Genomic DNA, 13,421 nt, shown 5'->3' with positions numbered 1-13,421 from the left:
CCCCCATCACCACCACCACCTATGTTTCCTTTGTTGATTTGAGTGGCTTTGTAGTGATCCTTCAGAAGCTCCGTTCTGGTCTGGAGGAGCAGCCCAACTGTAATAAGATGCTGCTGGTTGTTGTCTCGTGTGCGTGGAATGAGAAGTAGGCTCATCTGACTACAAGAGGAGAAGATCCTCGCCCCATGGAATTGTGGGTCGCCTTTTAAAACTCTGGACATGGTGTGACTCCGTTGTTCAGTCATGGAGATGTCTTTTTGGTTTTTGAAAGTCGTTTTTTCTTCAGAAATCTTTAAGATATCAAGGACAAATACACAGTTTTGTTTTTGTCTAGATCACAGTGATAACCGTGATGACCACATGACCGCTGCTGCTGACCTTTTTGAACCCCGACCTCGGCAGAGATGCAGGGTTTTTTTAAATGTATTTACTTGAATCTCAGCTGTATTGGATCCTGGACAGACTGTCCTCCACAGATGACACGGACGCTTTGTTTTGCAGCGACTCTCTCTCAGTCCACCGTTCCACATATTCTTTAACACAATTGAAGGCTCAGAGCGGCCGCAGGTGTGAACACATTTACACATCAAACAGTCGAATCAGCGCCTCTGAACCCACACACTCCTGCCTTTAAAATGAGAAGACCAATTTTAAAACACATTCAGAAGATTCGTTTGGATGCAGTAGTATAATTTCTGTCACAAAATATAAAATAAAGGGGAATTCATACAACATTAGTCTTCAGTTGAACTGCACTTATATATAACTACACTTATACATTTATATACTTATATATTTATATATTTATACCCAACACAGTTTAATAAAATGTAATTATTGCTGTTAGCTTTCCAGTTTTCAGCAAAGCCAGCACCTTTATGTGACATATTTTTACCAGCTAATGGAAGTGAACCACAGGTCACAGCAGCCAATCATCACCTTCTGTTTTCCGTACTGTGAATTTACAGACGTTCTCCTGGTAGTTACAGCATGGTTCACACTTTAAAGCAGGGTTTTTGTTGATCACATTAGTTTTGTGTTTGATGTTGAGGCTCAAGGCAGAGAACAGTGCAACATAAATGTGTCCACTGCAGCACAGCTGGAGCAGAGCTGTCACACTGTGATGGATTTATCATCGTTCTGACATAAACGACTTGGAGATCATTCAGACGCAGCTTTGAAAACCTGCCGTGTGTGTGTGTGTGTAACTGACAGTTTATCTAGTTTATTTTTCTGGATGACGTTGTTGTTTTCACAGTTTGTCAGTTTTATTTGAAAGACTCGGCTCCAGTTGTAAATATTTTTTCTTTTACTTTAAAACATGTAAATTACACAGAATATGAGTTACTTTTCTGTTAGTTTTCTAACTTCAGACAATGTTCAGCCATTTTTCTATCCAACTTTGGACATTTACTTTATATATTTGTGCTTGTCTGGCTGAATTTAAATATATATATACTGTTGTTTTAATACGTTATTTTGGACTTAAAGGTAAAGTAAGTAACTTAGTATTGTTATTATTATTATTTTATTTGTATTTTTTTCACCATACGACACTTTTCTGGTCATTTCTTTAGAATGGACTCCCTGTAAATCGTGTCTACACGGACACGTTCCAGTCAACATGTGAGCCGCGCTCCTCTAAAAACCCCCGTGTATTAAAACGCCCTCGGTCCTGACACACACTGGGAATTACCACATAATCACATCAAGTGTTTCCTCCTCTGCTTTTACTACTCAGCAAACAATTACACGAATTAGCGGAAACACTTTGCATAACACACATCTGTGTGCTTTAATCAGCCTAATGTCGATCACATCACATGGACTGATTGGCTCTGTGATTGGTGCTGAGCAGCACGCAGCAGAAAAGCTTTTTGTCTGGAAAACCCTGCGTGTTGTTTGAGTTGTTCAGTTAAATCAACCTAATAACATCTGAGTGCAACAGTTCCTTCACTGGAGCAACTAACTTAATCAACTCGTCAACCCAGAGACTGACAGACCAAGGAAATGTCATCATATTTGGCCGCGACCGTGGAGGACGATCATGTCGGAAAACAACAACCAAAAAAACCCAAACATAAATATAAACAAAAACAACGTCACGGTTGGTGACACCAACACCATCCACTACAGAACTGTTATATTCAGTCTCAAACTTTATTCCTCCTTCAAACAAATGTATAATTTAATAACCCAGGCCTGCCACCAGGGCAGGTGTCCAACTTTGTTATGATTCAAACTGTGGCCACGATCCAATCAGGAATCAGGAGCCCGTGAATCATGGACAACAAACAGGAGGCAGGAGGTTAATTCCTTTTAAGTGCCTTTAAAAAATACTTCCAAGGTCACGTTAAAGCGGGGCAGAAGATTCTCAAACAATGATATACACAGTTTATACAAGTGTCAACAGACAGGAATGTAGTTTAGAATACTGAGAGCAGAGCTCACCGTGAGCAGCCACAAATGCAGGCCAGGAAGTTTTGGTCTGATGGCGTTAAACGACGTCAGAGACTCCAAGCCTGAAGTCAATTCCTTCTGTAGTGGAGAATAATAAAATGACACTTTTACAGTAACTGTCAGAGTTGGACCTGGGGCAGACATTCCAGTCTGGAGGTGGAATTCAGTTTTAGCAGCTGGTTTAAAGAAAACACAACATTTATAATAAATGGGAAAGACTAAAATTATATCATGCAGCACTTTGTCCTGTCAACTGTCCTCCTTTAAATCAAACTTATTGTTGGGTCTATTCAGTAAAACAGATTTTCTTCCATCCATGATTCTTCGACAGTTGACGCATCAACTCCCTGTTGTTTGTTTGTATCTTTTTAAAAACTTTCTTATATAATTCCATTGATAATTAGGGACATAATTAGGTTCACCTCAGAGCCCAAAATATCTGTGCCCATGCCGTACATATTTGGAAGTTCGACCGACACCTCTTCACCACAGGGAGTGTGTAATACCTTCACCCTCCACTAGATCCAGTGGTGCAAACTGGTACAGCCTGTTGTGAGTCTTTTTGGCGTTTGATATTTTCCTCAGGCTCTGAAGAAAATCTTTATCACTGAACATTTAGTACCGGAATGAAGAGTTGACAAACCACATGTCAGTCAGTCAGTCAGTCAGACAGTCAGACAGACAGACAGTCAGACAGTCAGACAGACAGTCAGACAGACAGACAGTCAGACAGTCAGACAGTCAGTCAGACAGTCAGACAGACAGTCAGACAGACAGTCAGACAGACAGTCAGTCAGACAGACAGTCAGTCAGACAGTCAGACAGACAGTCAGTCAGTCAGACAGTCAGTCAGACAGACAGTCAGTCAGACAGTCAGTCAGTCAGTCAGATCAACACTGAACCTGCAGTGATTGAAAAGCTGCGATCAAACTCTTGACTTGACTTATTATCTCCCGAAGGCGAATCAGAAACCAGGATTAGGTCTGAACCTGTTCAGCTCCACGACAGGTTTCTGATCTTCTGGGTTGAATCCCATCTGATATGGGAAGCATTTTTAGATGGCAAAGCTTCACAGTTTTTACTTTTACACAAACAAGCACCAGCAAGATTTACTTTTGGTTTCACCTTAGGAATCTGAATCATGGCTAGCTGCGCCGCTGTAAACGGTGGCTCTTCATTGGCTCACACATTCACACTTTTCTTCTTCTTCATCTTTTTGAGGATCGAGACAGTGATTAGAACTCGTTCGTCTGTGGAACTCTGTTTAATTCCCACATTAGTATCATTTTACTTAAACAAGAAATTCATGATGTTTCTCAGGTTACAATAAACTGGAAATAATAATCCAGCGGTGCACGGTGACGGAGCTTTTATAGATCTGTGCTCCGCTCACAGATGTAATTACACTGTGATCGTTCTGAACATTAACTCAGAGAACGTGAGACGCGAGACGCTTCCAATGGAAGTGTGCCGCTGCTGCAATGATAAACAAGCCTCCAGTCACTAGGTGGCAGCAACTCATACAGTGGTTTGTCTCGTTACACCGTAGAATACCGTAGTGAATCAGACAGCAGGAGTCCAAACCTGAGGTGGTTCTAATCCTCAGCTCAGAGAACGTGAGTTAGAGAACACTCTGTTCTCTAACTCACTCAGCTCAGACTTCAGACAAACTTCGCTGCAGAAAACTAAATGTGTATTCATTTTATTCTTTTTTGTTCCTTTTATATTTTTTCCCTGCACAGTGTGTTATACGTGTGTGTGTGTGTGTGTGTGTGTGTGTGTGGTTTCACTGCCCCACAGAAGGATTACAAAACCGAAGCAGCCGGTGTTTCCTTGTTTGGCCGTTATCTACGTGCTGTAGAGTTGTTCTCCGCTCGTCTAAAGCCCTGGGCTGAAATCTAATCTTCAGCTGCGCACAGTAAATTACAGGGGCTTCTGGGAAAACAATACGTCCAGATCCTGCATGTTGTGGAGAGAAGAATGCTCGTAAAGATGAAGTGGAGGTATGGATGTAATTGATACCTGCACCAACGGGTTTGACGGTTTCAGAGCTGAAACAGAACCTGGGCCGTGATGGCCAACGAATGAGAGCGCGGCTGCGATTTCTAATAAGAAAACCTGTTAATCTGATTGGTTTTTAATAGGATTTACACTGGATGGTGGAGTGTTGGACTGTTGGGCTGTTGGACTGTTGGGATGTTGGACTGTTGGGCTGTTGGACTGTTGGACTGTTGGACTGTTGGGGTGTTCCTGGAGTGTTGGGATGTTGGGGTGTTGGGATGTTGGGATGTTGGGGTGTTGGGGTGTTGGACTGTTGGGCTGTTGGACTGTTGGGATGTTGGACTGTTGGGCTGTTGGACTGTTGGATTGTTGGATTGTTGGGGTGTTCCTGGAGTGTTGGGGTGCTGGGGTGTTGGGATGTTGGGATGTTGGGGTGTTGGGGTGTTGGACTGTTGGGGTGTTGGACTGTTGGGGTGTTGGACTGTTGGGGTGTTGGGATGTTGGACTGTTGGGGTGTTGGGGTGTTGGACTGTTGGGGTGTTGGGATGTTGGACTGTTGGGGTGTTGGGATGTTGGACTGTTGGGGTGTTGGACTGTTGGGGTGTTGGGGTGTTGGGGTGTTCCTGTAGTGTTCCTGCGTCACGGCTGGTTGGATTTTGAATCTTTCTCTGTGGAGTTCATTGTCCTACTGTGTTCTTGGCTTCTTTTCCCCCTAGTGTCGTTAAGTATGAACTGTTGTTTTCTTTGTTCTCTCTGTGTGGTCCTGTGATGGACTGATTCCCCCTCCCCCTCCCCACCCCACACCTGATGATTCCTGGGATTGGCTCCTCCCCCCATAAACAGAGGCAGATGAAGTTTGTCAAGCTTCAAATTCTGCTGTAGTTTTTTGTTGATTTCACCAAATACCAAAATCAATCAACTTTCAGTGTCACATCTGTAAAGGTTCTAGGATTAAAGGTCTGCTGTTACAGATACAGGCAGTAGAGGGAGCCGTAGGGCGTGGTCGTAGCTGACAGGCTGTGATGTTTCCATCAGTTTTTCGGCTGAAACAAAGTCAGCCAGAGTATGTCAAAAATGAAGCGGCATCAGTTTTTGTACTTGTAGTAACTCAGTGACTCAGCGTTTGTTTTTACAGCTCACCTCTCATTGGGCGGCTGCCGTTTCCTGTCAGATTGACTGGGGCTGTTGTGGTATTTGAGGATCCTCCACCCTCCATCCAGACACCACAGGGTAACAGTGTGTTGGGCTCATTTACAGTAAGAACAAAGTGGGCTATCCCACGGTGTCAAAACAAGGGCTCGCTGCAGACAGCGTGGCCTCAGAGCAGACACCAGACACCTGCTGCCTCACTGAGATTAGGAACACAGACTTCTCTAGACAAAACTATCTCATGACCCGACAGGCCGGCCAGACAGAGCCTTCAGGCGTGAAGTGTCTTTGATTTTTTTTTTTTTTTTGGTCCAGGAAGTGAATTTTGGATTGTCAGTTTCCCAAATACAACAATGTGATATTGACTGAATTTCTCAATAGTCGTTTAAAAAACAACTTTATTACCGTTTTGTCAGGAGCATCTGAATGAAAACAGAAGTGTTTGATCACATTTGTTACCAACGACTTCAGTTACTGGTGATCATAGCCGGGGGAAAATGAAGCTCTTCTTTCACCGACACACGTTTACACGTGTCTGTCAACACGTGACAATATCCTGGCATCGAACATCAAACACACGGCACTGACTAATCAGAGCAGCAGAACATGAAAAACTGTTTGAATAATTAGGACAAAAACACTCACTTCATTTAATGATAATAATGTGAACGTTAGTGAGAAAGTCCTGAGTCAACAGCAGATCTGATGCAACAGGCTGTAGGTATGTGGTTCCTCTGGGAATCGAACCCATGACTGTCTGCCTGCTCCTTCGGAGGCAGGCGTTGTGAACCGTTATATTGAAGATTTCAGCAGAAGTTTGACTTCTTTCAAAAAGCAAATGTATTTGAGGGACGTTAATAACTGTACCAACATCCAAAGTCTTTGGTAACGATTATTTTAACTGGTTTTTTTCTTTAAATATTTTTGTAAAAATTAATTAAATTCCAGAGCTTATAGAAATTAAATCAGTGTGGGTTCTGTCATGTGTAATCCTTTAAACAGTTTTTTACTAAATTACTTTTTGTTTGAGCTACATCTGAAAATAGTTTTATGGAGAAAAATAAATCATTATTTAACTATCAAAATAGTTAAATACAGTGAGTTAATGGGGGTATGGTCATAACTCCCCCCCCACACCCCCCCGTTAACCTCCCCCAGATAAACATGCTGAGAAAAGTAAGCAAAGGATTCTTCTCCTAACATTGTTTCATCAACAGTTTCATCAACAGTAAAAGGTGAAACGTGTACAAATTTGACCAGAAGAATCTGAAGAACGGGTTAAAAATGTGGGCGTAGAACCGTGGGTGTCGGTCGACTACTGTGGACCAACAATGGAGGGAGTTTCCTCAGCTGCCAACTTCCTGTGTGTGTGTTACATAAATACAGCGTTCAGCTCCAGAGACTCTTCACGGCCTCACAGTGATCACACACAGAGGTCGTCAGAAGACCACGACCATTTAAGGATCCGTTTAAATGAAGGTCAGCGGAGGTCGCAGACCAATCAGCTCTCACCCTGATCTCAGGCGTAAATGTTCCTCCACGTCCGTCGTGACATCACGTCCCAGAGCGAAGTGGCAGCACTTCAGCCAAAGAAAGCAGAGTGAAAGCACAGACAGAGAGACTGGTTAACGGTTCATTAACCTGGTTAACGGTTCATTAACCAGTCCTCTGAGAATAGAATCATTTTGGAAATGAAACTTTAAAGTAAACAGTGCCAGAGAAAAGGTGTTCTGTATTTTAATTGTTTAATTATCAGCATTTTTAATTTAATTTAGGGGCAACAGTAAAATACTGAATAAATAAATGTAAAACTTAGAGCTTGGCTACAGGTGGAAGTGAAATCAAACTTCAAAAAGAAGAGTTTCGACTGAAGCCAGGAACCGTTTCCAACTTTTAATTCTTCTGTCTCAGTATTTAAAAAAGAAATCTGTTTTTCTAAAGACGACAATGGAATATTCTGGCACCTGGACAGGGATATGATTTGCAGCGATTGTGAGGCGGCGGGCAGCTGGCTGTGATTGTTGTGCTGTCAGAGGTGTTTGGCTTCGTCACTCTGCTGGGTTTGTGTTGTGACCTGACGCTGGACGTGTTTACGTCTCCTGGACGGTTGCCTTTGTCTTTTTCAGATCTGTTTATCCAGCTTTTGTCACCGTCTGACAACCTTTTGATGTGTGTGTTTTTTTTTTCAAAATATAATCAAATCAATAATAAAATGTCAATGAGACTCATATTTTCAGGCACAAATGAAGCAGTTTTGGCCAAATGGGTTTTGAATTATACGTACGACGGAGATGAAAAAGCCATGTGTCCGGTAATTGCTGTTTACGGTTGCTAGTGACCAATTTCGCGATGCAATCACCGATTGTAGTGATCCTTCATGAAAGTTGCTCACTTGTTTGTTTAGTGTCTGCGGGGGGCGATCATCTCCATGGTGAAATGGCTGATAATTAAAGAGCGAGGCTTTGACTGAAGTCCAAGAGGGAAGATGCTCAGACAAGAGAGACAGTAACGTCATCACCCCTGCGGGGGGTGGTGTTTACGACACGGCCCGTCACCGTGGAGACGGTCAATGCCGATGGAAACAGGCCCCCGCATTCCAGTGAAGCACGAAGGACAGCGGCCGTTATACAGTCACGACGGGCTCTTCAGCTCCTCTTTCCACGTCAGTCTCTCGTCGGCGTTGAGTTTCAGAGCTGCGTATATATTCGTAGGCATCAGCTGTCAGTTAAGGGCTTTACAGCGACCCTGAACCACAGAGTCGACTTCACACTGGTTAGACCGGAATTCTTTGGTTACCAGAACCACCGTGTTGACTGCTGTTACTCTGCGTGATTCAGATTGGATTGAATGTGACGTTCAATAACACGAGGGAATGTTCCGAAAAACAAAAGTTAGAAAACACAAAACATTATCTGGAATATTGGCTAAAGGTTAGCCCCAGAAAATATCTGGTTTTGATTCTCAAAAGAATCCAATTCTTTGGAACTTAATGTTTCCCTGATTCAGTCCCGAACCCGTTCCACAGCCGGTGGTTCTAAAGTGCAGAGCAGACGGAGCCTTTGTGCTGCAGAACAACGTCACAGGCCAAAGGCAGGAAACGCTCAACATTGTTGAACTCTTCCTGCACAACTTTGACAAAACATGTAAATCCCCACAACACAAATGTTCAGCAAAAACAAAAACAAAAAAACAGTCCGTTTTTAGGTGAAGTTCTGTTTGTTTGATGTGAAAACAATACTTTTACTTCCTTAATGTTAGATTTCTTTAAAACCTTTTCTGTGTTAAAAGAAAACACCAAACAATTCTTTAAACAAATATTTTTGTGGTGATAATTTGGGGTTTTTTTTATTCCTAAAACACGATCTCACTGTGGATTAGACTAATAATGGAGCATGTAGAACCATCAGTCTCCACTGGGGTTTGAGCCTTAGACCTTCTTTCTGTAAGGCAAACGTACCAATGACAAACATGACGTCACAGTTAAACCTGGACTCATTCCTGATGATTGGTTCCTGGTGTCTGTGTTTGACGTCGGTCAGTGACGTCCGACCGTCTACTTTACTAATATTCTATTGTCATATTTGAACCAGGAGGAAATGAATTGACCGTTCACTTCCTGCACCGTTGAACCTGAGCGGATGTTGTCGGTTCTACCATCAAATCCAACCATTTAGAACTGTATCATTCTGTATTTATTCTGCACAGCGGCTCAAGACTGACTTAACATTTTTATTTCAAAATCTTCACTTTTACTTTAAAGGATAAAATAAATGAAACGGAAAAAAATCTGAGCACGACGTCCGACACCTGGACAGGAAGTGAATACTGTGTGAAACGGGATCGAAAGTGTGTGTGCGCGTGCGTGTGTGCGTGTGTGTGTGTGTGTGTGCAGACACAGAACCGTGCCACTTCACAGCGTCTTCAACTCAATCTCATTTTCTGTGGAAATAAATTGAATTATTTTCTATTTTCTATCACTTTTTTCTCTCGATTGTCCGACCTCGAACGGCTGACGTGTCTAACAGTTCTCCGCCCCGACCTTTTGTCCTTTCTCCTAAGTCACCACTGGAGGTTGTTTCAGCTGCTGCTGCAGCCGCTGGGACAGGAAACGTCACAGGAAACCACTGCCCACGATTAAACGCACGGGAACAGTTGGAAAATGAAGAGCCCTGTGACCCCTGTGACCCCCGTGACCCCCCCAGGCCGGACCAGACCCTGAGGGCAGTCCTGTCTTTGGCAGACGCTGTACATCACGTACTGTATTATATTGTCGTGATTTTCAAACTGAACGTGATTCCTGAATGATCAGAAACACAAACTGTTTCCTGCAGTAAAAATGGCTGGAATTCAAACTCCTGACCTTTTCCTGTTTTTTTTTTTTTTTTTTGCTCTTTTGAAAATGTGCAGCGACTCGGCTGAAGTTGGTGTGAGTTGTTACCATGGCAAAGAGCAGTGAAAGAGAAGAGAAGAGGGGGTTTCAGGAGTGTGTGTGTGTGTGTGTGTGTGTGTGTGTGTGTGTTGGTGGGGTTTTATGTTTGATCCTGAACATGAAGCCTGAGAGACAGGAGTTACAACTTACTTTTGTTCAGAGGTGTGTGTGTGTGTGTGTGTGTGTGTGAGTGTGAGAGCTGAGGTTGTGTTTCATGTCAAGTGATACTTCACAGGGTTCAGAATGCACTGCAACACCGTATAAAAAGTGTGGGCCAAGGAATTAAACTTGTTTTTTATTTATAATTTACTTTTCACTCTGCTCAAACAAACTCAAAAATACAACTAAAATCCAGTTACAAAAAGATGGTGGAATTGTAGCTAAAGTCTGCTATAAACGACACATTCAGAAAAATAATATACATTTATTAATGTAATTTATTAATTCCGATTCCTATATCGACCGATACGACAGGGGGCGGTGGTGGAAGTTAAAACAGTATGTTTCTCAATTCTTTTCTGCCCCCTAGGGGACAGAATTAGAATACTATTGAGCACCTGGTAATATGTTTATATTTATCTGTACGAACGGCATAGAATTCCCTGATTATCAATATATTGATTAATAAAATAAACGACAATGCTGCCACCTAGTGACTACAGGCTTGTTAAGCGTTGATAGAGTTCTGTGTTCATTTGTTTTAGTGGGGAATAAATGTTAAGTTCTGGTTCTACTTTTTATGACGATTGTGTGCCTTGAACGCACCATGTTGTAGCGCACATGCTCAGTGTGTTCTGTACCTTGCGTTGGAGCCCCGGCTGGCCTGATTAGTGCTGTTCTACTCCACGCGGTTTGGCGTGAGCTGTGGCCGACAACAGTGCTGATCATCGGTCAGGTGATAAACCGCGTTCTGGTCAAATAAACGCCTCTGTCTCATTCTACCGCTGCGCCACATCACGAAGGAGTTAACAGTTACGGGTATGGGGGGGGGTTGTAGTCGTTGGGGAAGTTAGCAGGGGGGGTGGGGGGTGCAGGCGATCTTGGAGAAGCTCGGTTGAGAGCAATTAAGGAGTTAAGAACGAGTACTATGTACTATTACTTAAACTATGTTTCAATAAATCTCTTCAGACGAACCTGACTGGTCTGTAGCTGCGGCGTGGACTTTTTTTTTTTTTTAGAACGTACGTCATTTGGCGAAACCCAGGCATTGAGTTATCGGTTTTGATTATCGGAGGAAAAACAGCGTGAAAAACAGTGTTTCTTGTAAGTGGAACAGACACTTCAGACATTTCAAATACAAGGCTATAACGTTACATGTGAATTCTTTATGTATGTGATCTGTTTCATTACCCGTCAGGCCACCCGGCATTACCTCTCTCCAAGTGTGCCGTCATCTCGACTCGACGTTGGTGAATGGCAGAAAACAGGTCCTCATCAGTGATAGTACAGCGGAGGATGGGAGTGAGAAGAGGGTCTTCAGCCTGTAGAGATCTCCTGAAAAGGTGAGTCGACAGAAATGAATTCCATGTTTACATAAGTAGCTAATCAGAGAGAAACAACAGGCGGAGCCGCTCCTCCTCCTGTCCCTGAGGAGCTGGAACCTCGGAAAAGTGAAAGTGAACTCCTTGTCATTGTGACACACCACTGTACCAGAAAAAGGAAACTATAAAAATTTAAATAATATATATAATTGTTTGGGTTATTAAAATACTAGAGGAAGACAAGAAGTCTGGCTTTTTTTATTGAGCTCCTCAACATATTTTGTAACTACTTGCAAATTCAGGGCTTTTTTTTTAGGTTTTTTTCTTTTCTCATAACAGTGGCAATAGTTTACAGGTTCCAGAAGTCAACATGAACTGTTTCTCTCTTATTAGCTACTTATGTAAACATGGAACAAGAGCTTCTGCATCCGATTGAAATACGGATACAGTAGCTCTTGTTCTAGACAAATCTACGTTTTTGCTAAAACTCTGATCCCAGTGCAGCAGCCACAGTGGCACCACTCATCAAGTAAATGAATGAAAAAAATCTATGCCAAAATATAATGTGCTCACCTGAACTGGCACTGTGTGTGTTTGTGTGTGTGGTCTAGTGATTGCTTATGTTCTGTGCATATAAATCTGTTTGCACAGACACATAATGAGGAAAAAAGCAATTCCTCATATCATAAATCTTTCCATTTAAGGACAAAGACGTGTTTGAAGTGCAACATACAGATGAAATATATACATTCTTTGGGCTCAAACTTGTCATTATGATGAGATAACATTGATAATGCAGTGATGAATGTGATTGGAAATACATCAAACCCTCAGAATTTCTAGTTTGTTCTCCGTGTAGACTTGCACTATCTGTGCTTTCTCCAGGAGGTGGTTTTCCATGGTACAACAACAAATCATTTAAAGCCCAGAGGAACTTGTTTTAATTGCAAACCTTAACTGGTTTGCAGGTTCCATGTTTCTCATCAAAATGCAGTATTTTTTAAAAAAAAATTACAAAACAAAATTTTATATTTTTAAATATTTAAATATTTTTTTTAAAGATTAAAAAAAAAATTAAAATAAGTTTAGAAAAAAATTGTGGTGAAAATGTTCAAAAAAGCTTATTTTATCTGTTGTGCATGTTTCTCATCAAAATATAGTGTTTTTTTTCCAGAACATTTTGAAAAAAAAGCTTTGGGAAAAAAAAAATTTCAACATTTTTTGGAAAAACAATTTTTTTCCAAAACATTTGAAAAAAAGAATTTTGAAAAAAAATTCCAAAATGTTTTGGGAAATTTTTTTTTTTTCAAAATGTTTTGGAAAAAAAAATTTCAAAATGTTTTGGGGAAAAAAAAAATGTCTAAATTTTTATTGGAGAAGTTTTTTTTTCAAAATTTTTTTTCAAAAAAATTGTCAAAATATTTTTTTTCAAAATTTTTTGGAAAAACATTTTTGAAAAAAAAAATTCAAATTTATTTTATTTCAATTAATTTTATTTATTTTGAAAAAATGTTTTTCCCAAAACATTTCCAAAATGTTTTGGGGGAAAAACAAATTCACAATGTTTTGGAATTTTTTTTTCAAAATGTTTTGAAAAAAAACTTTTCCAAAACATTTTGACATTTTTTTTTGAACATTTTTTAAAAATGTTTGTGTTCAAATTTTTTTTTATAAATTGTTTTGTCAAAATGTGAACTCCGGTGTCATTTTTGGTCAAAAACTAAAAAAAAATTGACAGAAATTTCATGCAAAATTATTTTTTTAAATGTTATCTTTTTCTGCACATTTCTCGTAAAATTAGGGCATTTAGAGAACATTCTTTGAAATTCTTTTTATAACTTATTTTGTCAAAATGTGAGCATTTTGTGTCATGTCTGGTCAAAAACTAAAAAAAAAAAAAA

At 40.9% G+C, this 13,421-nt stretch overlaps 1 long non-coding RNA gene across 2 annotated transcripts in view; it reads left to right on the top strand.

Moving 5' to 3' along the window:
* The window catches only part of LOC103379599 (uncharacterized), an 18,791-nt gene extending 6,253 nt beyond the window's left edge, over window positions 1-12,538 (top strand). Inside the window, exon 5 of one of the 2 annotated variants that reach the window (XR_001760116.2) lies at window positions 11,397-12,538. This is a non-coding gene — a long non-coding RNA (uncharacterized LOC103379599). Of the gene's footprint in view, window positions 1-9,669 lie in introns of both variants that reach the window. The other variant, XR_521603.3, reaches the window with a different exon arrangement.
* The last annotated feature ends 883 nt before the right edge of the window (window positions 12,539-13,421 follow it).

The sequence above is a fragment of the Cynoglossus semilaevis genome, chromosome 6 (genome assembly GCF_000523025.1).
Source record: "Cynoglossus semilaevis isolate Cse_v1.0 chromosome 6, Cse_v1.0, whole genome shotgun sequence".
NCBI lineage: Eukaryota > Metazoa > Chordata > Actinopteri > Pleuronectiformes > Cynoglossidae > Cynoglossus > Cynoglossus semilaevis.
This window is presented reverse-complemented; position numbering and strand designations above follow the sequence as displayed.